This window comes from Oncorhynchus keta, chromosome 27, assembly GCF_023373465.1.
Source record: "Oncorhynchus keta strain PuntledgeMale-10-30-2019 chromosome 27, Oket_V2, whole genome shotgun sequence".
Classification (NCBI taxonomy): domain Eukaryota; kingdom Metazoa; phylum Chordata; class Actinopteri; order Salmoniformes; family Salmonidae; genus Oncorhynchus; species Oncorhynchus keta.
This window is the reverse complement of record NC_068447.1, coordinates 1,871,613-1,896,487: the sequence shown is the minus strand read 5'-3', so window position 1 is coordinate 1,896,487 and position 24,875 is coordinate 1,871,613. Positions and strand designations below refer to the sequence as shown.

Here is a 24,875-nt window from a genome sequence, read left to right as displayed (position 1 = left end):
ACCCCCCTCCCCCCTACTATTAGTCCTGTATCCTGTATTAGCACAGATAGCCACCCCCCCCAGCCCCCCGCCCCTGTACTCACAGCTCCTGGATGATGAAGTACTCCTTCCGCGTCTCGAAAGTGTCGATCATTTGGAGGATGTTTGGATGGTTGACCCTGGAACAGCCAGAGGAGGAGACACATTTTTATATTAACCAAGTGTTACACTGAGTCCCATATGGCACCTTATTCAGTGCCTATGGGTCCTGCTCAGAAGTAGTGCACTATACAGGGAAAAGGGTGGCATTTGGGAAGAACAACCAGTGGAGGACAGACTCAGAAACAGGAAGCAGCGAAGAAGAGATTCAGACTCAGAAACAGGAACCAACGAAGGAGAGATTCAGACACAGGAACAGGAACCAACGAAGGAGAGATTCTGACTCAGAAACAGGAACCAGTCCATCCTCCTGAGGTAGGATGGACCATTTAAGGTTGTCGGTGATGTGCACGCCGAGGAACTTGAAGATTTTCCCTGTTTCCCTGTTGATGTGGACGGGGGAGTGCTCCCTCTGCTGTCTCCTGAAGCCCTCACCTTGTCGTTGTTGGTAATCAAACCTACCACTGTTGTGTTGTCTGAAAAATGTATGATTGAGTTGAAAATATGTGAGGCCATGCAGCCATGGTGTTGAAGGCTGAGCTGTAGTCGGTGAACAGCATTCTTACATAGGTATCCCTCTTGTCCAGATGAGATAGGGCAGTGTGCAGGCGATTGTATTGTCGATGGATCTATTTGGGCTGTAAGCAAATTGAAGTGGGTCTAGGGTGTCAGATAGGTTGGAGGTGATAGGATCCTTAACTAGTCTCTCAAAGCACTTCATGATGACTGAATTGTGTGCTACCGGGCAATAATAATTTAGTGCAGTCACCTTCGCTTTTATGGGTATAGGAACAATGGTGGACATCTTGATGGACGTGGGGACAGCAGACTTGGATAGGGAAAGATTGAATATTGTTACAGGTTTTTCCATTTATGTTTTGAGGTCGACGTTGGAGCATATAGCTCCTTTGCACCGATTGGTGCCACCTCGTTAGTGGGAAGGGGTTTCACCTGCCCAGGTGCTGTTTATTAACACTGGTTGTCCCAGTGCTCCCGTTGTCTTGATAGATGCAGAGGGTTAACAGCTTCAGTTCCCTATTTAGAGTTCAATACCAACAATCCTTTATCTGGTTTTGTTTTGCTAGTGGGGGTCTTTTAGGTTCCAGTTGTTGTTGCTAGTCAACTTTCAGTGGACCCCCCTCATGAGTGTTTTTCAGAACCCTTCCTAGAACCCAATCTGTTTCGTTCTGGTTGTTGGTCAGTGACACTTTGTTAGTTCCCTGGGCCACGTAACAATTTGTCCGTAAACCTATCTGTAAAAACACTCCAGCCAGCTGGTCTGCACGTGCTCTGACACAGCTAGGGATGCCGTCTGGGCCGGCAGCCATGCGAAGGTTAACACACTTAAATGTCTTACTCACGTCGGCCACGGAGAACGAGAGCGGCGGTGGCCTGCATTGGCAGTACTGTGTTTTCCTCGAAGAGGGCGAAGAAGGTGTTTAGATTGTCCTGGAGCAAAGCGTCGGTGTCCGCGACGTGGCTGGTTTTCCCTCTATAGTCCGTTATTGTCTGGAGAAACTGACACATTACGTCTAGTGTCTGAGTCGTTGTATTGCGACTCCACTTTGTCTCTGTACTGACGATTTCCCGTCTGATTTCCCTACGGAGGGCACTGTTTGTTCTCGTCCATGTTCCCAGTCACCTTGCCGTCGTGAAATGTGGTTGTTTGCTCTTTCAGTTTTCTGCGAATGCTGCCTTATATCCATAGTTTCTGGTTTGGATAAGTTCTAATCATCACACAGGGAACAACATCCTCGACGCACTTCCTGATGAATTCAGTCACAGTGGGAACAACATCCTCTACCCACTTCCTGATGAACCCAGTCACAGTGGGAACAACATCCTCGACCCACTTCCTGATGAACCCAGTCACAGTGGGAACAACATCCTCTACGCACTTCCTGATGAACCCAGTCACAGTGGGAACAACATCCTCGACCCACTTCCTGATGAACCCAGTCACAGTGGGAACAACATCCTCTACGCACTTCCTGATGAACCCAGTCACAGTGGGAACAACATCCCCTACGCACTTCCTGATGAACCCAGTCACAGTGGGAACAACATCCTCTACCCACTTCCTGATGAACCCAGTCACAGTGGGAACAACATCCTCTATCCACTTCCTGATGAACTCAGTCACAGTGGGAACAACATCCTCTACGCACTTCCTGATGAACCCAGTCACAGTGGGAACAACATCCCCTACGCACTTCCTGATGAACCCAGTCACAGTGGGAACAACATCCTCTACCCACTTCCTGATGAACCCAGTCACAGTGGGAACAACATCCTCTACGCACTTCCTGATGAACCCAGTCACAGTGGGAACAACATCCTCTACCCACTTCCTGATGAACCCAGTCACAGTGGGAACAACATCCTCTACGCACTTCCTGATGAACCCAGTCACAGTGGGAACAACATCCTCTACTCACTTCCTGATGAACTCAGTCACAGTGGGAACAACATCCTCTACCCACTTCCTGATGAACCCAGTCACAGTGGGAACAACATCCTCTACGCACTTCCTGATGAACCCAGTCACAGTGGGAACAACATCCTCTACGCACTTCCTGATGAACCCAGTCACAGTGGGAACAACATCCTCTACGCACTTCCTGATGAACTCAGTCACAGTGGGAACAACATCCTCTACGCACTTCCTGATGAACCCAGTCACAGTGGGAACAACATCCTCTACGCACTTCCTGATGAACCCAGTCACAGTGGGAACAACATCCTCTACCCACTTCCTGATGAACTCAGTCACAGTGGGAACAACATCCTCTACCCACTTCCTGATGAACCCAGTCACAGTGGGAACAACATCCTCTACCCACTTCCTGATGAACTCAGTCACAGTGGGAACAACATCCTCTACTCACTTCCTGATGAACCCAGTCACAGTGGGAACAACATCCTCTACGCACTTCCTGATGAACCCAGTCACAGTGGGAACAACATCCTCTACCCACTTCCTGATGAACTCAGTCACAGTGGGAACAACATCCTCTATCCACTTCCTGATGAACCCAGTCACAGTGGGAACAACATCCTCTACGCACTTCCTGATGAACTCAGTCACAGTGGGAACAACATCCTCTATCCACTTCCTGATGAACCCAGTCACAGTGGGAACAACATCCTCTATCCACTTCCTGATGAACCCAGTCACAGTGGGAACAACATCCTCTACGCACTTCCTGATGAACCCAGTCACAGTGGGAACAACATCCTCTACGCACTTCCTGATGAACCCAGTCACAGTGGGAACAACATCCTCGACGCACTTCCTGATGAACCCAGTCACAGTGGGAACAACATCCTCTACGCACTTCCTGATGAACCCAGTCACAGTGGGAACAACATCCTCTACGCACTTCCTGATGAACCCAGTCACAGTGGGAACAACATCCTCTACGCACTTCCTGATGAACCCAGTCACAGTGGGAACAACATCCTCTACCCACTTCCTGATGAACCCAGTCACAGTGGGAACAACATCCTCGACGCACTTCCTGATGAACTCAGTCACAGTGGGAACAACATCCTCTATACACTTCCTGATGAACTCAGTCACAGTGGGAACAACATCCTCTATACACTTCCTGATGAACTCAGTCACAGTGGGAACAACATCCTCGACGCACTTCCTGATGAACTCAGTCACAGTGGGAACAACATCCTCTATACACTTCCTGATGAACTCAGTCACAGTGGGAACAACATCCTCTACGCACTTCCTGATGAACCCAGTCACAGTGGGAACAACATCCTCTACGCACTTCCTGATGAACCCAGTCACAGTGGGAACAACATCCATGTAGTGACTGAAATCATATGGAAGTACCATGTAGTGACTGAAATCATATGGAAGTACCCTGCAGTGACTGAAATCATATGGAAGTACCCTGCAGTGACTGAAATCATATGGAAGTACCCTGCAGTGACTGAAATCATATGGAAGTACCCTGCAGTGACTGAAATCATATGGAAGTGCCCTGCAGTGACTGAAATCATATGGAAGTACCCTGCAGTGACTGAAATCATATGGAAGTACCCTGCAGTGACTGAAATCATATGGAAGTACCCTGCAGTGACTGAAATCATATGGAAGTACCCTGCAGTGACTGAAATCATATGGAAGTACCCTGCAGTGACTGAAATCATATGGAAGTACCCTGCAGTGACTGAAATCATATGGAAGTACCCTGTAGTGACTGAAATCATATGGAAGTACCCTGTAGTGACTGAAATCATATGGAAGTACCCTGCAGTGACTGAAATCATATGGAAGTACCCTGCAGTGACTGAAATCATATGGAAGTGCCCTGCAGTAACTGAAATCATATGGAAGTACCATGTAGTGACTGACATCATATGGAAGTACCCTGCAGTGACTGAAATCATATGGAAGTACCCTGTAGTGACTGAAATCATATGGGAAGTACCCTGCAGTGACTGAAATCATATGGAAGTACCATGTAGTGACTGAAATCATATGGAAGTACCCTGCAGTGACTGAAATCATATGGAGGTACCATGTAGTGACTGAAATCATATGGAAGTACCCTGCAGTGACTGAAATCATATGGAAGTGCCCTGCAGTAACTGAAATCATATGGAAGTACCATGTAGTGACTGAAATCATATGGAAGTACCCTGCAGTGACTGAAATCATATGGAAGTACCCTGCAGTGACTGAAATCATATGGAAGTGCCCTGCAGTGACTGAAATCATATGGAAGTACCATGTAGTGACTGAAATCATATGGAAGTACCCTGCAGTGACTGAAATCATATGGAAGTACCCTGCAGTGACTGAAATCATATGGAAGTACCCTGCAGTGACTGAAATCATATGGAAGTACCCTGCAGTGACTGAAATCATATGGAAGTACCATGTAGTGACTGAAATCATATGGAAGTACCCTGCAGTGACTGAAATCATATGGAAGTACCCTGCAGTGACTGAAATCATATGGAAGTACCCTGCAGTGACTGAAATGATATGGAAGTACCCTGCAGTGACTGACATCATATGGAAGTACCATGTAGTGACTGAAATCATATGGAAGTACCATGTAGTGACTGAAATCATATGGAAGTACCCTGCAGTGACTGAAATCATATGGAAGTACCATGTAGTGACTGAAATCATATGGAAGTACCCTGCAGTGACTGAAATCATATGGAAGTACCCTGCAGTGACTGAAATCATATGGAAGTACCCTGCAGTGACTGAAATCATATGGAAGTACCCTGCAGTGACTGAAATCATATGGAAGTACCCTGCAGTGACTGAAATCATATGGAAGTACCCTGCAGTGACTGAAATCATATGGAAGTACCCTGCAGTGACTGAAATCATATGGAAGTACCCTGCAGTGACTGAAATCATATGGAAGTACCCTGCAGTGACTGAAATCATATGGAAGTACCCTGCAGTGACTGAAATCATATGGAAGTACCCTGCAGTGACTGAAATCATATGGAAGTACCCTGCAGTGACTGAAATCATATGGAAGTACCCTGCAGTGACTGAAATCATATGGAAGTACCCTGCAGTGACTGAAATCATATGGAAGTACCCTGCAGTGACTGAAATCATATGGAAGTGTACCCTGCAGTGACTGAAATCATATGGAAGTACCCTGCAGTGACTGAAATCATATGGAAGTACCCTGTAGTGACTGAAATCATATGGAAGTACCATGTAGTGACTGAAATCATATGGAAGTACCCTGCAGTGACTGAAATCATATGGAAGTACCCTGCAGTGACTGAAATCATATGGAAGTACCCTGCAGTGACTGAAATCATATGGAAGTACCCTGCAGTGACTGAAATCATATGGAAGTACCCTGCAGTGACTGAAATCATATGGAAGTACCCTGCAGTGACTGAAATCATATGGAAGTGCCCTGCAGTGACTGAAATCATATGGAAGTACCCTGCAGTGACTGAAATCATATGGAAGTACCCTGCAGTGACTGAAATCATATGGAAGTACCCTGCAGTGACTGAAATCATATGGAAGTACCCTGCAGTGACTGAAATCATATGGAAGTACCCTGCAGTGACTGAAATCATATGGAAGTACCCTGCAGTGACTGAAATCATATGGAAGTGCCCTGCAGTGACTGAAATCATATGGAAGTACCCTGCAGTGACTGAAATCATATGGAAGTGCCCTGCAGTGACTGAAATCATATGGAAGTACCCTGCAGTGACTGAAATCATATGGAAGTACCCTGTAGTGACTGAAATCATATGAAAGTACCATGTAGTGACTGAAATCATATGGAAGTACCCTGCAGTGACTGAAATCATATGGAAGTACCCTGCAGTGACTGAAATCATATGGAAGTGCCCTGCAGTGACTGAAATCATATGGAAGTACCCTGCAGTGACTGAAATCATATGGAAGTACCCTGCAGTGACTGAAATCATATGGAAGTACCCTGCAGTGACTGAAATCATATGGAAGTACCCTGCAGTGACTGAAATCATATGGAAGTACCCTGCAGTGACTGAAATCATATGGAAGTACCATGTAGTGACTGAAATCATATGGAAGTACCCTGCAGTGACTGAAATCATATGGAAGTACCCTGCAGTGACTGAAATCATATGGAAGTACCCTGCAGTGACTGAAATCATATGGAAGTACCCTGCAGTGACTGAAATCATATGGAAGTACCCTGCAGTGACTGAAATCATATGGAAGTACCCTGCAGTGACTGAAATCATATGGAAGTACCATGTAGTGACTGAAATCATATGGAAGTACCCTGCAGTGACTGAAATCATATGGAAGTACCCTGCAGTGACTGAAATCATATGGAAGTACCCTGCAGTGACTGAAATCATATGGAAGTACCCTGCAGTGACTGAAATCATATGGAAGTACCCTGCAGTGACTGAAATCATATGGAAGTACCCTGCAGTGACTGAAATCATATGGAAGTACCCTGCAGTGACTGAAATCATATGGAAGTACCCTGCAGTGACTGAAATCATATGGAAGTACCCTGCAGTGACTGAAATCATATGGAAGTACCCTGCAGTGACTGAAATCATATGGAAGTACCCTGCAGTGACTGAAATCATATGGAAGTACCATGTAGTGACTGAAATCATATGGAAGTACCCTGCAGTGACTGAAATCATATGGAAGTACCCTGCAGTGACTGAAATCATATGGAAGTGCCCTGCAGTGACTGAAATCATATGGAAGTACCCTGCAGTGACTGAAATCATATGGAAGTACCATGTAGTGACTGACATCATATGAAAGTGACTGCTGGTTTGTTCCTTTAAATTAAGACCTGTTTGTCGTCATTGTAGAAAACTGAGAAGCAAAAACTGTCAGACACTGTGGGCCTCATTAGCGATACCCTCAGTGATAGCATTACATGTCCTGTTATTAGCTGCTACAATTTCAACTTCTACTCAGATACAGGAGGAAAGCATAATTTCAACAGAGAGGGGGTCTGTCTCTCTGTACATCAGGGGATCACGTACATTTTGAGGATCAGGATTTCATTCTTGGCAGCCTTGCGTACTTTCCTCCCGTCCTTCTTCAGAAACTTCTTACAGACAAAGACCTTGTTGGTCTGTCTGTCTTTAGCCATACACAGCTCACAGAACTCCTTCCTGCAGACAGGGAGTGGGGAGAGGGAGAAGAGAGAAGGTAGAGAGTGAAGAGAGAGGGTTGAGAGAGAGAAGAGAAGGTGAGAGTGAAGAGAGAGGGTTGAGAGAGAGAAGAGAAGGTGAGAGTGAAGAGAGAGGGTTGAGAGAGAGAAGAGAAGGTGAGAGTGAAGAGAGAGGGTTGAGAGAGAGAAGAGAGAAGGTAGAGAGTGAAGAGAGGGGGTTGAGAGAGAGAATAGAGGGAGGAGAGGGAGAAGAGAGAAGGTAGAGAGTGAAGAGAGAGGGTTGAGAGAGAGAAGAGAAGGTGAGAGACAGTGATAGAGCAAAAGAGTAAGGAGGCAGAGGAGAACATAATCAGGACAGATGCATTTTAAAGCAGCACTCCTCAATCTCTGTTAACATTCCCAGCGGACAAAAACGCAAGGTTAGGGCCATATTAGGCAGACCGACATGTTTTAAATGGCTTTAAAACAAAACAAGGCAGAGCAGACACAGAGAAACACGCATGCCAAAATGCATTTGTGTCTGCAAAAGCATTAACACACAACCACTTTCTGGCAGAAAGACAGAAAGTGGGCTGGATGGAGACTTTTCAACCTCAGTCATTATCTACAGCACAATACCAGGATCTACCTCAGTCATTATCTACAGCACAATACCAGGATCTACCTCAGTCATTATCTACAGCACAACACCAGGATCTACCTCAGTCATTATCTCCAGCACAACACCAGGATCTACCTCAGTCATTATCTACAGCACAATACCAGGATCTACCTCAGTCATTATCTCCAGCACAATACCAGGATCTACCTCAGTCATTATCTCAGCACAACACCAGGATCTACCTCAGTCATTATCTCCAGCACAATACCAGGATCTACCTCAGTCATTATCTCAGCACAATACCAGGATCTACCTCAGTCATTATCTCAGCACAATACCAGGATCTACCTCAGTCATTATCTCCAGCACAACACCAGGATCTACCTCAGTCATTATCTCAGCACAACACCAGGATCTACCTCAGTCATTATCTACAGCACAATACCAGGATCTACCTCAGTCATTATCTCAGCACAATACCAGGATCTACCTCAGTCATTATCTCCAGCACAACACCAGGATCTACCTCAGTCATTATCTCCAGCACAATACCAGGATCTACCTCAGTCATTATCTCCAGCACAACACCAGGATCTACCTCAGTCATTATCTCCAGCACAATACCAGGGCTACATACGTGAAAACTAAACATTTCTATGTTTTGTAGAAACAAGTATTACGTTTTTAAAAACAGCGATTTTGAAACTCTATGATCATTTTGAGCGTTGTGCAGAGCAGGAAAACACCCTCCACAGATCATAGAAACGCCCCGTTTTTACACATGTACACTGGAGACGATGAAGAGTGGCTTCAACTCCATACACTTGAGATAAAATACTAAACACCAAATACTGACAGACAAATCCCAACTTCCATTGCAATAATATTGACAGGAATCAGCAGCCTGACATCATGAATAATGAATATGACCACATGGTTTCCCCTTTACCTCAGCCTGACATAATGAATATGACCACATGGTTTCCCCTTTACCTCAGCCTGACATCATGAATAATGAATATGACCACATGGTTTCCCCTTTACCTCAGCCTGACATCATGAATAATGAATATGACCACATGGTTTCTCCTTTACCTCAGCCTGACATCATGAATAATGAATATGACCACATGGTTTCCCCTTTACCTCAGCCTGACATCATGAATAATGAATATGACCACATGGTTTCCCCTTTACCTCAACCTGACATCATGAATAATGAATATGACCACATGGTTTCTCCTTTACCTCAACCTGACATCATGAATAATGACCACATGGTTTCCCCTTTACCTCAACCTGACATCATGAATAATGAATATGAACACATGGTTTCCCCTTTACCTCAGCCTGACATAATGAATATGACCACATGGTTTCTCCTTTACCTCAGCCTGACATCATGAATAATGAATATGACCACATGGTTTCCCCTTTACCTCAACCTGACATCATGAATAATGAATATGACCACATGGTTTCTCCTTTACCTCAGCCTGACATCATGAATAATGAATATGACCACATGGTTTCCCCTTTACCTCAGCCTGACATCATGAATATGACCACATGGTTTCCCCTTTACCTCAACCTGACATCATGAATATGACCACATGGTTTCCCCTTTACCTCAGCCTGACATCATGAATAATGAATATGACCACATGGTTTCCCCTTTACCTCAACCTGACATCATGAATATGACCACATGGTTTCCCCTTTACCTCAACCTGACATCATGAATATGACCACATGGTTTCCCCTTTACCTCAGCCTGACATCATGAATAATGAATATGACCACATGGTTTCCCCTTTACCTCAGCCTGACATCATGAATAATGAATATGACCACATGGTTTCCCCTTTACCTCAGCCTGACATCATGAATAATGAATATGACCACATGGTTTCTCCTTTACCTCAGCCTGACATCATGAATAATGAATATGACCACATGGTTTCCCCCATATGACCACAACCTGACATCATGAATATGACCACATGGTTTCCCTTTACCTCAGCCTGACATCATGAATAATGAATATGACCACATGGTTTCCCTTTACCTCAGCCTGACATCATGAATAATGAATATGACCACATGGTTTCCCTTTACCTCAACCTCATGAATATGACCACATGGTTTCCCCTTTACCTCATGACATCATGAATATGACCACATGGTTTCCCCTTTTACCTCAGCCTGACATCATGAATATGACCACATGGTTTCCCCTTTACCTCAGCCTGACATCATGAATAATGAATATGACCACATGGTTTCTCCTTTACCTCAGCCTGACATCATGAATAATGAATATGACCACATGGTTTCCCCTTTACCTCAGCCTGACATCATGAATAATGAATATGACCACATGGTTTCCCCTTTACCTCAGCCTGACATCATGAATAATGAATATGACCACATGGTTTCCCCTTTACCTCAACCTGACATCATGAATATGACCACATGGTTTCTCCTTTACCTCAGCCTGACATCATGAATAATGAATATGACCAAATGGTTTCCCCTTTACCTCAGCCTGACATCATGAATAATGAATATGACCACATGGTTTCCCTTTACCTCAGCCTGACATCATGAATATGACCACACATCAGCCTGACATAATGAATATGACCACATGGTTTCTCCTTTACCTCAGCCTGACATCATGAATATGACCACATGGTTTCCCCTTTACCTCAGCCTGACATCATGAATATGACCACATGGTTTCCCCTTTACCTCAACCTGACATCATGAATAATGAATATGACCACATGGTTTCCCCTTTACCCCAGCCTGACATCATGAATAATGAATATGACCACATGGTTTCCCCTTTACCTCAGCCTGACATCATGAATATGACCACATGGTTTCTCCTTTACCTCAGCCTGACATCATGAATAATGAATATGACCACATGGTTTCCCCTTTACCTCAGCCTGACATCATGAATAATGAATATGACCACATGGTTTCCCCTTTACCTCAACCTGACATCATGAATAATGAATATGACCACATGGTTTCCCCTTTACCTCAGCCTGACATCATGAATATGACCACCTCAGCCTGACATCATGAATAATGAATATGACCACATGGTTTCCCCTTTACCTCAACCTGACATCATGAATATGACCACATGGTTTCCCCTTTACCTCAACCTGACATCATGAATAATGAATATGACCACATGGTTTCCCCTTTACCTCAGCCTGACATCATGAATAATGAATATGACCACATGGTTTCCCCTTTACCTCAGCCTGACATCATGAATAATGAATATGACCACATGGTTTCTCCTTTACCTCAGCCTGACATAATGAATATGACCACATGGTTTCCCCTTTACCTCAGCCTGACATCATGAATAATGAATATGACCACATGGTTTCCCTTTACCTCAGCCTGACATCATGAATAATGAATATGACCACATGGTTTCTCCTTTACCTCAGCCTGACATCATGAATAATGAATATGACCACATGGTTTCTCCTTTACCTCAGCCTGACATAATGAATATGACCACATGGTTTCCCCTTTACCTCAGCCTGACATCATGAATAATGAATATGACCACATGGTTTCTCCTTTACCTCAGCCTGACATCATGAATAATGAATATGACCACATGGTTTCCCTTTACCTCAGCCTGACATCATGAATAATGAATATGACCACATGGTTTCCCCTTTACCTCAGCCTGACATCATGAATAATGACCACATGGTTTCCCCTTTACCTCATCCTGACATCATGAATAATGAATATGACCACATGGTTTCCCCTTTACCTCAGCCTGACATCATGAATAATGAATATGACCACATGGTTTCCCCTTTACCTCAGCCTGACATCGTGTGTGTGTGTGTGTGTGTGCGTGTGTATCTTTGTGTTATATAAAACACGGAGCATAGCGTCCAGATGTTGTTGTTGCCATATGGCAGCAGCACACTGAGCTGCGTGTGTCGGTCATAACTCGGTCAGTGCATCAGATTATCACCTCGCTCGGTTAACTGACAGAGGAGGAGCCCGGAACTGCAGGGTACAGGAGGAACTGCAGGGTGCAGGAGGAACTGGGAAATTAAATCTAAGATACAGAGGAACAGCTGCATACTCTATAGAGCTGAATTCTGTTACATTTAGACTACGTCCCAAATGTAGTGCACTATACAGGACCCATAGGGATCTGGTTAAATGTAGTGCACTATACAGGACCCATAGGGATCTGGTTAAATGTAGTGCACTATACAGGACCCATAGGACTCTGATTAAATGTAGTGCACTATATAGGACCCATAGGGCTCTGATTAAATGTAGTGCCCTATACAGGACCCATAGGGATCTGGTTAAATGTAGTGCACTATACAGGACCCATAGGGATCTGGTTAAATGTAGTGCCCTATATAGGACCCATGGGGCTCTGGTTAAATGTAGTGCCCTATATAGGACCCATGGGGCTCTGGTTAAATGTAGTGCCCTATATAGGACCCATATGGATCTGGTTAAATGTAGTGCACTATACAGGACCCATGGGGATCTGGTTAAATGTAGTGCCCTATATAGGACCGATGGGGCTCTGGTTAAATGTAGTGCACTATGCAGGGAATAGGTAGTCATTTGAGACGCCCTTAGCCTATTTGAAGGGTGGCTGGCCAACCCTCTACTAATGTGTACGGTGTCCATAGTATAACATGGTGCTTACGCTTTGAGGACCTGTCCAATCTCGTACTTGTCGGTGACATCAGAGATGTCGTCTAAGTTCCGCCCATCTCGCAGGGCAAGGCACCCAAATGGCATGGCGGCATCCACCTATCAGAGACAAACATTACATTGTCAATCAACACCTATACCAATAAAGAACAAGCATTGCAGTGTCAATTAACTCCTTTGAAAGAGACAGTGAGTAAAGTGAAAGTTCAGACAGTGTTTCTGATAGAAATGCCCTTTATAAAACTGACACCCAGCAAGTGAGTCATTTAATTTCTGTAGGATACGTTGTGCACCAAACCAATCTCTCTGTCCAAGAGGTTAAAGTCACCGAACCCAACCAATCTCTCTGTCCAAGAGGTTAAAGTCCCCGAACCCAACCAATCTCTCTGTCCAAGAGGTTAAAGTCCCCGAACCCAACCAATCTCTCTGTCCAAGAGGTTAAAGTCCCCGAACCCAACCAATCTCTCTGTCCAAGAGGTTAAAGTCCCCGAACCCAACCAATCTCTCTGTCCAAGAGGTTAAAGTCCCCAAACCCAACCAATCTCTCTGTCCAAGAGGTTAAAGTCCCCAAACCCAACCAATCTCTCTGTCCAAGAGGTTAAAGTCCCCAAACCCAACCAATCTCTCTGTCCAAGAGGTTAAAGTCCCCGAACCCAACCAATCTCTCTGTCCAAGAGGTTAAAGTCACCAAACCCAACCAATCTCTCTATCCAAGAGGTTGAAGTCCCCAAACCCATCCAATCTCTCTGTCAAAAGAGGTTAAAGTCCCCAAACCCAACCAATCTCTCTGTCCAAGAGGTTAAAGTCCCCAAACCCAACCAATCTCTCTGTCCAAGAGGTTAACGTCCCCGAACACAACCAATCTCTCTGTCCAAGAGGTTAAAGTCCCCGAACCCAACCAATCTCTCTGTCCAAGAGGTTAAAGTCCCCGAACAACCAATCTCTCTGTCCAAGAGGTTAAAGTCCCCGAACCCAACCAATCTCTCTGTCCAAGAGGTTAAAGTCCCCAAACCCAACCAATCTCTCTGTCCAAGAGGTTAAAGTCCCCGAACCCAACCAATCTCTCTGTCCAAGAGGTTAAAGTCCCCAAACCCAACCAATCTCTCTATCCAAGAGGTTGAAGTCCCCAAACCCATCCAATCTCTCTGTCAAAAGAGGTTAAAGTCCCCAAACCCAACCAATCTCTCTGTCCAAGAGGTTAAAGTCCCCAAACCCAACCAATCTCTCTATCCAAGAGATTGAAGTCCCCAAACCCATCCAATCTCTCTGTCAAAAGAGGTTAAAGTCCCCAAACCCAACCAATCTCTCTGTCCAAGAGGTTAAAAAGTCTATCCAAGAGATTGAAGTCCCTGAACCCAACCAATCTCTCTGTCCAAGAGGTTAAAGTCCCCAAACCCAACCAATCTCTGAACCAAACCAATCTCTCTGTCCAAGAGGTTAAAGTCCCCGAACCCAACCAATCTCTCTGTCCAAGAGGTTAAAGTCCCCGAACCAACCAATCTCTCTGTCCAAGAGGTTAAAGTCCCCGAACCCATCCAATCTCTCTGTCCAAGAGGTTAAAGTCCCCAAATCCTACCAATCTCTCTGTCCAAGAGGTTAAAGTCACCAAACCCAACCAATCCTCTATCCAAGAGGTTGAAGTCCCCAAACCCATCCAATCTCTCTGTCAAAAGAGGTTAAAGTCCCCAAACCCAACCAATCTCTCTATCCAAGAGATTGAAGTCCCTGAACCCAACCAATCTCTCTGTCCAAGAGGTTAAAGTCCCCAAACCAAAAACCCAAGAGGTTAAAGTCCCCGAACCCAACCAATCTCTCTGTCCTAAAGTCAATCTCTCTGTCCAAGAGGTTAAAGTCCCAAACCCAACCAATCTCTCTGTCCAAGAGGTTAAAGTCACCAAACCCAACCAATCTCTATCCAAGAGGTTGAAGTCCCCAAACCCATCCAATCTCTCTGTCAAAAGAGGTTAAAGTCCCCAAACCCAACCAATCTCTCTGTCCAAGAGGTTAAAGTCCCCAAACCCAACCAATCTCTGTCCAAGAGGTTAAAGTCCCCGAACCCAACCAATCTCTCTGTCCAAGAGGTTAAAGTCCCCGAACCCAACCAATCTCTCTGTCCAAGAGGTTAAAGTCCCCGAACCCAACCAATCTCTCTGTCCAAGAGGTTAAAGTCCCCGAACCCAACCAATCTCTCTGTCCAAGAGGTTAAAGTCCCCAAACCCAACCAATCTCTCTGTCCAATAGGTTAAGGTCCCCGAACCCAACCTCTCTCTCCAAGAGGTTAAAGTCACCAAACCCAACCAATCTCTATCCAAGAGGTTGAAGTCCCCAAACCCATCCAATCTCTCTGTCAAAAGAGGTTAAAGTCCCCAAACCCAACCAATCTCTCTGTCCAAGAGGTTAAAGTCCCCAAACCCAACCAATCTCTCTATCCAAGAGATTGAAGTCCCCAAACCCATCCAATCTCTCTGTCAAAAGAGGTTAAAGTCCCCAAACCCAACCAATCTCTCTGTCCAAGAGGTTAAAGTCCCCAAACCCAACCAATCTCTCTATCCAAGAGATTGAAGTCCCTGAACCCAACCAATCTCTCTGTCCAAGAGCTTGAAGTCCTCAAACCCATCCAATCTCTCTGTCCAAGAGGTTAAAGTCCCCAACCAAACCAATCTCTCTGTCCAAGAGGTTAAAAGAACCCAACCAATCTCTCTGTCCAAGAGGTTAAATTCCCGAACACAACCAATCTCTCTGTCCAAGAGGTTAAAGTCCCCGAACCCATCCAATCTCTCTGTCCAAGAGGTTAAAGTCCCCAAATCCTACCAATCTCTCTGTCCAAGAGGTTAAAGTCACCAAACCCAACCAATCTCTCTATCCAAGAGGTTGAAGTCCCCAAACCCAATCTCTCTGTCAAAAGAGGTTAAAGTCCCCAAACCCAACCAATCTCTCTATCCAAGAGATTGAAGTCCTGAACCCAACCAATCTCTCTGTCCAAGAGGTTAAAGTCCCCAAACCAAACCAATCTCTCTGTCCAAGAGGTTAAAGAGAACCCAACCAATCTCTCTGTCCAAGAGGTTAAAGTCCCCAAAACCCAACCAATCTCTGTCCAAGAGGTTAAAGTCCCCGAACACAACCAATCTCTCTGTCCAAGAGGTTAAAGTCCCCGAACCCATCCAATCTCTCTGTCCAAGAGGTTAAAGTCCCCAAATCCTACCAATCTCTCTGTCCAAGAGGTTAAAGTCACCAAACCCAACCAATCTCTATCCAAGAGGTTGAAGTCCCCAAACCCATCCAATCTCTCTGTCAAGAGGTTAAAGTCCCCAAACCCAACCAATCTCTCTATCCAAGAGATTGAAGTCCCTGAACCCAACCAATCTTCTGTCCAAGAGGTTAAAGTCCCCAAACCAAAATCTCTCTGTCCAAGAGGTTAAAGTCCCCAACCCAACCAATCTCTCTGTCCAAGAGGTTAAAGTCCCCGAACCCAACCAATCTCTCTGTCCAAGAGGTTAAAGTCCCCGAACACAACCAATCTCTCTGTCCAAGAGGTTAAAGTGCCCAAACCCATTCCAATCTCTCTGTCCAAGAGGTTAAAGTCCCCAAACCCAACCAATCTCTCTGTCCAATAGGTTAAAGTCCCCGAACCCAACCAATCTCTCTGTCCAAGAGGTTAAAGTCACCAAACCCAACCAATCTCTCTGTCCAAGAGCTTGAAGTCCTCAAACCCATCCAATCTCTCTGTCCAAGAGGTTAAAGTCCCCAAACCCAACCAATCTCTCTGTCCAAGAGGTTAAAGTCCCCAAACCCAACCAATCTCTCTATCCAAGAGATTGAAGTCCCTGAACCCAACCAATCTCTCTGTCCAAGAGGTTAAAGTCCCCAAACCCAACCAATCTCTCTGTCCAAGAGGTTAAAGTCCCCAAACCCAACCAATCTCTCTGTCCAAGAGGTTAAAGTCCCCGAACCCAACCAATCTCTCTATCCAGGTTGAAGTCCCCGAACCCAACCAATCTCTCTGTCCAAGAGGTTAAAGTCCCCGAACCCAACCAATCTCTCTATCCAGGGGGTTGAAGTCCCCGAACCCAACCAATCTCTCTATCCAGGAGGTTGAAGTCCCCATATTGAAAAGATACCAGCTGTGAGATCATCACCCAAAGGACTCTGCCCACCCATATAATTAGAATTCTACTTTTATCAATGATTCTAATTCATTCTAATTCTATTTCTATCAATGATTCTAATTCATTCTAATTCTATTTCTATCAAGGATTCTAATTCATTCTAATTCTATTTCTATCAATGATTCTAATTCATTCTAATTCTATTTCTATCGATGATTCTAATTCATTCTAATTCTATTTCTATCTAGGATTCTAATACATTCTAATTCTACTGACCCTCCATCTTGGGATCATGTCAGTAAGCCCCTGGTCTTATAGGTTAGAAAGTCTCGATCCTAACCCCAGCCTCCATCTCGGGATCATGTCAGTAAGCCCCTGGTCTTATAGGTTAGAAAGTCTCGATCCTAACCCCAGCCTCCATCTTGGGATCATGTCAGTAAGCCCCTGGTCTTATAGGTTAGAAAGTCTCGATCCTAACCCCAGCCTCCATCTTGGGATCATGTCAGTAAGCCCCTGGTCTTATAGGTTAGAAAGTCTCGATCCTAACCCCAGCCTCCATCTTGGGATCATGTCAGTAAGCCCCTGGTCTTATAGTTTAGAAAGTCTCGATCCTAACCCCAGCCTCCATCTTGGGATCATGTCAGTAAGCCCCTGGTCTTATAGTTTAGAAAGTCTCGATCCTAACCCCAGCCTCCATCTTGGGATCATGTCAGTAAGCCCCTGGTCTTATAGGTTAGAAAGTCTCGATCCTAACCCCAGCCTCCATCTTGGGATCATGCCAGTAAGCCCCTGGTCTTATAGGTTAGAAAGTCTCGATCCTAACCCCAGCCTCCATCTTGGGATCATGTCAGTAAGCCCCTGGTCTTATAGTTTAGAAAGTCTCGATCCTAACCCCAGCCTCCATCTTGGGATCATGCCAGTAAGCCCCTGGTCTTATAGGTTAGAAAGTCTCGATCCTAACCCCAGCCTCCATCTTGGGATCATGTCAGTAAGCCCCTGGTCTTATAGGTTAGAAAGTCTCGATCCTAACCCCAGCCTCCATCTTGGGATCATGTCAGTAAGCCCCTGGTCTTATAGGTTAGAAAGTCTCGATCCTAACCCCAGCCTCCATCTTGGGATCATGTGTAACCCTGGTCTTATAGGTTAGAAAGTCTCGATCCTAACCCCAGCCTCCATCTTGGGATCATGTCAGTAACCCTGGTCTTATAGTTTAGAAAGTCTTCCTAACCCCAGTCCATCTTGGGATCAGTGTAAGCCCCTGGTCTTATAGTTTAGATAAGTCTCGATCCTAACCCCAGCCTCCATCTTGGGAGTCAGTGCCCCTGGTCTTATAGGTTATAAGTCTCGATCCTAACCCCAGCCTCCATCTTGGGATCAGTGAAGCCCCTGGTCTTATAGGTTATAAGTCTCGATCCTAACCCCAGTCCATCTTGGGTCAGTGTAAGCCCCTGGTCTTATAGGTTAGAAAGTCTCGATCCTAACCCCAGCCTCCATCTTGGGATCATGTCAGTAAGCCCCTGGTCTTATAGGTTAGAAAGTCTCGATCCTAACCCCAGCCTCCCATCTTGGGATCATGTCAGTGAAGCCCCTGGTCTTATAGGTTAGAAAGTCTCGATCCTAACCCCAGCCTCCATCTTGGGATCATGTCAGTAAGCCCCTGGTCTTATAGGTTAGAAACGATCCTAACCCCAGCCTCCATCTTGGGATCATGTGAGTAAGCCCCTGGTCTTATAGGTTAGAAAGTCTCGATCCTAACCCCAGCCTCCATCTTGGGATCATGTCAGTAAGCCCCTGGTCTTATAGGTTAGAAAGTCTCGATCCTAACCCCAGCCTCCATCTTGGGATCATGTCAGTAAGCCCCTGGTCTTATAGGTTAGAAAGTCTCGATCCTAAATCCCATCTCCTCTGACACCACTGATCAGTTTCCCTTAGTCCAATACGAACCTAAACCATGAGGACAATAAAAGTCTAAATTGATATTAGATAATTATCTAGGCCAGGGATACTTCCTTCCAGTATCTCGGGATAACTTCCTCCCAGTCAGTCAGTGACACAGCTCTCATTGGATAACTTCTTCCCAGTCAGTCAGTGACACAGCTCTCATTGGATAACTTCCTCCCAGTCAGTCAGTGACACAACTCTCATTGGATAACGTCCTCCCAGTCAGTCAGTGACACAGCTCTCATTGGATAACTTCCTCCCAGTCAGTCAGTGACACAACTCTCATTGGATAACTTCCTCCCAGTCAGTCAGTGACACAGCTCTCATTGGATAACTTCCTCCCAGTCAGTCAGTGACACAGCTCTCATTGGATAACTTCCTCCCAGTCAGTCAGTGACACAGCTCTCATTGGATAACTTCCTCCCAGTCAGTCAGTGACACAGCTTTCATTGGATAACGTCCTCCCAGTCAGTCAGTGACACAGCTCTCATTGGATAACTTCCTCCCAGTCAGTCAGTGACACAGCTCTCATTGGATAACTTCCTCCCAGTCAGTCAGTGACACAGCTCTCATTGGATAACTTCCTCCCAGTCAGTCAGTGACACAGCTCTCATTGGATAACTTCCTCCCAGTCAGTCAGTGACACAGCTCTCATTGGATAACTTCCTCCCAGTCAGTCAGTGACACAGCTCTCATTGGATAACTTCCTCCCAGTCAGTCAGTGACACAGCTCTCATTGGATAACTTCCTCCCAGTCAGTCAGTGACACAGCTCTCATTGGATAACTTCCTCCCAGTCAGTCAGTGACACAGCTCTCATTGGATAACGTCCTCCCAGTCAGTCAGTGACACAGCTCTCATTGGATAACTTCCTCCCAGTCAGTCAGTGACACAGCTCTCATTGGATAACTTCCTCCCAGTCAGTCAGTGACACAGCTCTCATTGGATAACTTCCTCCCAGTCAGTGACACAGCTCTCATTGGATAACTTCCTCCCAGTCAGTCAGTGACAGCTCTCATTGGATAACGTCCTCCCAGTCAGTCAGGGACACAACTCTCATTGGATAACGTCCTCCCAGTCAGTCAGTGACACAACTCTCATTGGATAACGTCCTCCCAGTCAGTCAGTGACACAACTCTCATTGGATAACTTCCCCCCCAGTGTAGTGTCAGGGACACAGCTCATTGGATAAATCCTCTTAAATGTAATGGCAAAATGTAGATTTCCGCCTAAATAGACATACCCAAAAGTAAGTGCTTTTCACATGATTCTGACATGCAAAACCGTGGAACATTTGAAAAGAAGACATCTGGGAGATGACGAGGAAATGGACTTGACATATAGGAGTTACATAGTTCAGAAGACTCAATATCAAGTACACACAAAATAACAGTTTTTTTGTAAGTTTTATTTTGAAAGTCATCTTTCATTGACAAGCTATAAGTGAATTATTGATGCCCAGAGCTGGAAAAACATCAGATGGCTTCCACAACATGTGAACAATATCAGGGGAAATAAATGGGATTGATTAGACCTAACAAATAGAAATGGGCAGATGTTTTTAGTAAGTGGTGTCAGGTGTGGCCACAAAATGTTTCCAAGTGTCCCTAAACCTCTCCAAAGTGGCATATGTCTGTAAATGAGATCATCGTGTGACGGTTGTGAGGTTGCTTTGGGGCCCCAAAGTCAGCCACTTCCAACACTAGCTGCTCTCAGACTGGGGTTTATCCTTTTGCTTTGCCATCTACTGGTGGAGAAAGAAAGCATTTAGTGTAGCAGTGTCCACCAAGTGGTTAAAACAAGCCTTATATTACTTCCTGGTCTGGTAGTAGCCTATCAGAGCATCAGATGGCTTCTGGTGGCATCTGGTTTTCTGAGCTGGTCGTGGGTGCACCTCAGCCAGGCTCAAGGTCCTAAACAATTGCAGAACCACCATCGATAAGAGACATTACTGTGCAGCCGTATTCATCAACCTGGCCAAGGCTTTCGACTCTGTAAATCACTGCATTCTTATTGGCAGACTTGACAGCTTCTCAAATGATTGCCTCGCCTGGTTTACCAACTACTTCTCTGATAGAGTTCATTGTGTCAAATCGGAGGACCTGTTGTCCGGTGCCACAGGGTTCAATTCTTGGACCGACTCTCTTCTCTGTATACATCAATGATGTTGCTCTTGCTGCTGGTGATTCTCTGATCCAGCTCTACGCAGACGACACCATTCTGTATACATCTGGCCCTTCTTTGGACACTGTGTTAACTAACCTACAGATGAGCTTCAATGCCGCAAAACACTCCTTCCGTGGCCTCTAAACTGCTCTTAAAAGCAAGTAAAACTAAATGCATGCTATTCAACCAATCGCTGCCCTGCTAGCGAAGTTGTTATGCTTCAAGGTCCTCGAGGCTCCTTGAGGTTCTTTAGGTGTGGAGACTCCATCTAGCCGTGGTCTGCTTTAACTCCTGGATAATCTGACCAATAATCTATCCGTTGGGTTATATAGCATGAACAATAAAGACACTCACACACAAGGAGAAGGTAGATGTCAGCGATAGAGAAAGACTCACCAGGCAAATAATGTCTATTCTATTCTATTCTATTCTACGTTGGTTTAACCGAAATTCCGTGGCAACACTGGTTGAATCAACCAGTGTCAGCCCAGTGAGGAGAGGGTTGAGATTTAGGGGCATCAGAGGACCATATAATCCCACCGCTGGCTCTAATCTCTCATCTCTTTCCCTAATCCAGATTGCTGGTGCTGGGATGGAGGGATTGAGGGATGTATGTGCGTGTGAGAGAGAGAGTGTGTGTGTGTGTGAGAGAGAGTTGTCGTGTGTGTGAGAGAGAGAGTGTGTGTGTGTGTGTGTGTGTGTGAGAGAGAGAGTGTGTGTGTGTGTGTGTGAGAGAGAGTTGTCGTGTGTGTGAGAGAGAGTGTGTGTGTGTGTGAGAGAGGAGTGTGTGTGTGTGTGTGTGTGTGGGGGGGGGAGGGGATGATGGCCTACTGAAACCTACATTTCAGACTATTACGTTGGTCATGGTGTGGACATCAGCCAGAATATAGTAATCCTAGCAGATGAGATTGTGTGTGTGTGTGTGTGTGTGTGTGTGTGTGTGTGTGTGTGTGTGTGTGTGTGTGTGTGTGTGTATCCTCCTGGGTACCTGAAATCCCCCAAAGTCCCTACAAGGAGAGTAAAACATAGAAAATTCTCCCTCGTGGTGACATTTCTCACGTCCCCACAAGGACAAAGGCTATTTTAAGATTAGGGGTTAGGTTTAGAGTTAGGGTTTAGGTTTAGAGTTAGGGGTTAGGTTTAGAGTTAGGTTTAGAGTTAGGTTTAGAGTTAGGGTTAGGGGTTAGGTTTAGAGTTAGGGGTTAGGGGTTAGGTTTAGAGTTAGGGGTAAAGGTTACAATTAGAGTTAGGGTTAGGGGTTAGAGTTAGGTTTAGAGTTAGGGGTTAGGTTTAGAGTTAAGGTTAAAGGTTACAATTAGGGTTAGGAGTTAGGTTTAGAGTTAGGTTTAGAGTTAGGGTTAGGGGTTAGGTTTAGAGTTAGGGTTAGGTTTAGAGTTAGGGTTAGGGGTTAGAGTTAGGTTTAGAGTTAGGGGTTAGGGGTTAGGTTTAGAGTTGGGGTTAGGGGTTAGGTTTAGAGTTAGGGGTTAGGTTTAGAGTTAGGGTTAGGGTTAGGGTTAGGGGTTAGGTTTAGAGTTAGGGTTAGGAATTAGGGGTTAGGTTTAGAGTTAGAGGTTAGGGGTTAGGTTTAGAGTTAGGGTTAGTTTTAGAGTTAGGGGTTAGGTTTAGAGTTAGGGGTTAGGTTTAGAGTTAGGGGTTAGGTTTAGAGTTAGGGGTAAAGGTTACAATTAGAGTTAGGGTTTAGGTTTAGAGTTAGGGTTAAAGGTTACAATTAGAGTTAGGGTTTAGGTTTAGAGTTAGGGGTTAGGGGTTAGGTTTAGAGTTAGGGTTAGAGATTAGGATTAGGTTTAGAGTTAGGGTTAGAGATTAGGATTAGGTTTAGAGTTATTGTTAAATGTTTGGATTAGGTTTAGAGTTTGGGTTAAAGGTTAGGATTAGGTTTAGAGTTAGGGGTTAGGTTTAGAGTTAGGGGTTAGGTTTAGAGTTAGGGTTTAGGTTTAGAGTTAGGGGTTAGGGGTTAGGTTTAGAGTTAGGGGTTAGGTTTAGAGTTAGGGTTTAGGTTTAGAGTTAGGGGTTAGGTTTAGAGTTAGGGGTTAGGTTTAGAGTTAGGGGTTAGGTTTAGAGTTAGGGTTAGGGGTTAGGTTTAGAGTTAGGGGTTAGGTTTAGAGTTAGGGGTTAGGTTTAGAGTTAGGGTTTAGGTTTAGAGTTAGGGTTTAGGTTTAGAGTTAGGGTTTAGGTTTAGAGTTAGGGTTTAGGTTTAGAGTTAGGGTTTAGGTTTAGAGTTAGGGTTTAGGTTTAGAGTTAGGTTTAGAGTTAGGGGTTAGGTTTAGAGTTAGGGGTTAGGTTTAGAGTTAGGGGTATCGGTCCCTACAAGGATAGTAATATCAAACGTGTATGTGTGGAGATGCTACCTAGTACTTGCACTACACATTCTACAGACTATGTCAATGCAAAGTGACTTGAATGAGAATGGGAGACACTGAGGGAGATGGTGATGGAGACGGTGAGGGAGACGGTGAGGGAGACAGTGCAGGTGAGAGCAACACAAAGTTTGAAAGACAACCCCTCAGACAACCCCTACTATCTGCCAAATCCGAAAATCTGAAGAGCTGCTACTCAAAGCTATCATGCAAGCCAGGTTTCCTTGACAGTTTGAACACGTGGTTAGCCCTTGTGGCTGGGACTGCGGATAGTCCCAGGCTTGTGGATGTTTACATTCCTGCTGTTTGTTGCTGTGCTGTCTGGAATTGAGTGAAGTACCAGCATTAGCCTATGTTGCTACCATCATGTTAAAGGCAATGGAGTAATGGAGACAACAGTGCTTCACTCTCACCGGTGGCTTATGTTTTTAATCAATAACAAGATGTCTATAAGCAATTGTTACGGTGATAGAAAAATAGCATCAAGAGCTTTGTCCAATGATTACTGGTGGACTCAACTAACAAAAGAATGGATGATCTGATCAGAGAAGTCCAAGACCTTATGAACAATCTGCAGTTTTCCCAGGGAGAGGTGGATATCATGAAAGAGACTTGTAGTAAGATGACAACAAACTAAGTCAACGTCAACAGTGAAGAGGAGACTCCGGGATGCTGGTCTTCTAGGCAGAGTTCCTCTGTCCAGTCTCAACATCAACAGAGAAGAGGAGACTCTGGGATGCTGGTCTTCTAGGCAGAGTTCCTCTGTCCAGTCTCAACGTCAACAGTGAAGAGGAGACTCCGGGATGCTGGTCTTCTAGGCAGAGTTCCTCTGTCCAGTCTCAACGTCAACAGTGAAGAGGAGACTCTGGGATGCTGGTCTTCTAGGCAGAGTTCCTCTGTCCCCTCTCAACGTCAACAGTGAAGAGGAGACTCTGGGATGCTGGTCTTCTAGGCAGAGTTCCTCTGTCCAGTCTCAACGTCAACAGTGAAGAGGAGACTCCGGAATGCTGGTCTTCTAGGCAGAGTTCCTCTGTCCAGTCTCAACGTCAACAGTGAAGAGGAGACTCTGGGATGCTGGTCTTCTAGGCAGAGTTCCTCTGTCCCCTCTCAACGTCAACAGTGAAGAGGAGACTCTGGGATGCTGGTCT

The 24,875-nt window shown here is 45.2% G+C and overlaps 1 pseudogene; it reads right to left on the bottom strand.

Moving 5' to 3' along the window:
* Positions 1 to 24,875, bottom strand: part of LOC127912600 (caM kinase-like vesicle-associated protein) — a 141,965-nt pseudogene that overhangs the window by 35,646 nt on the left and 81,444 nt on the right.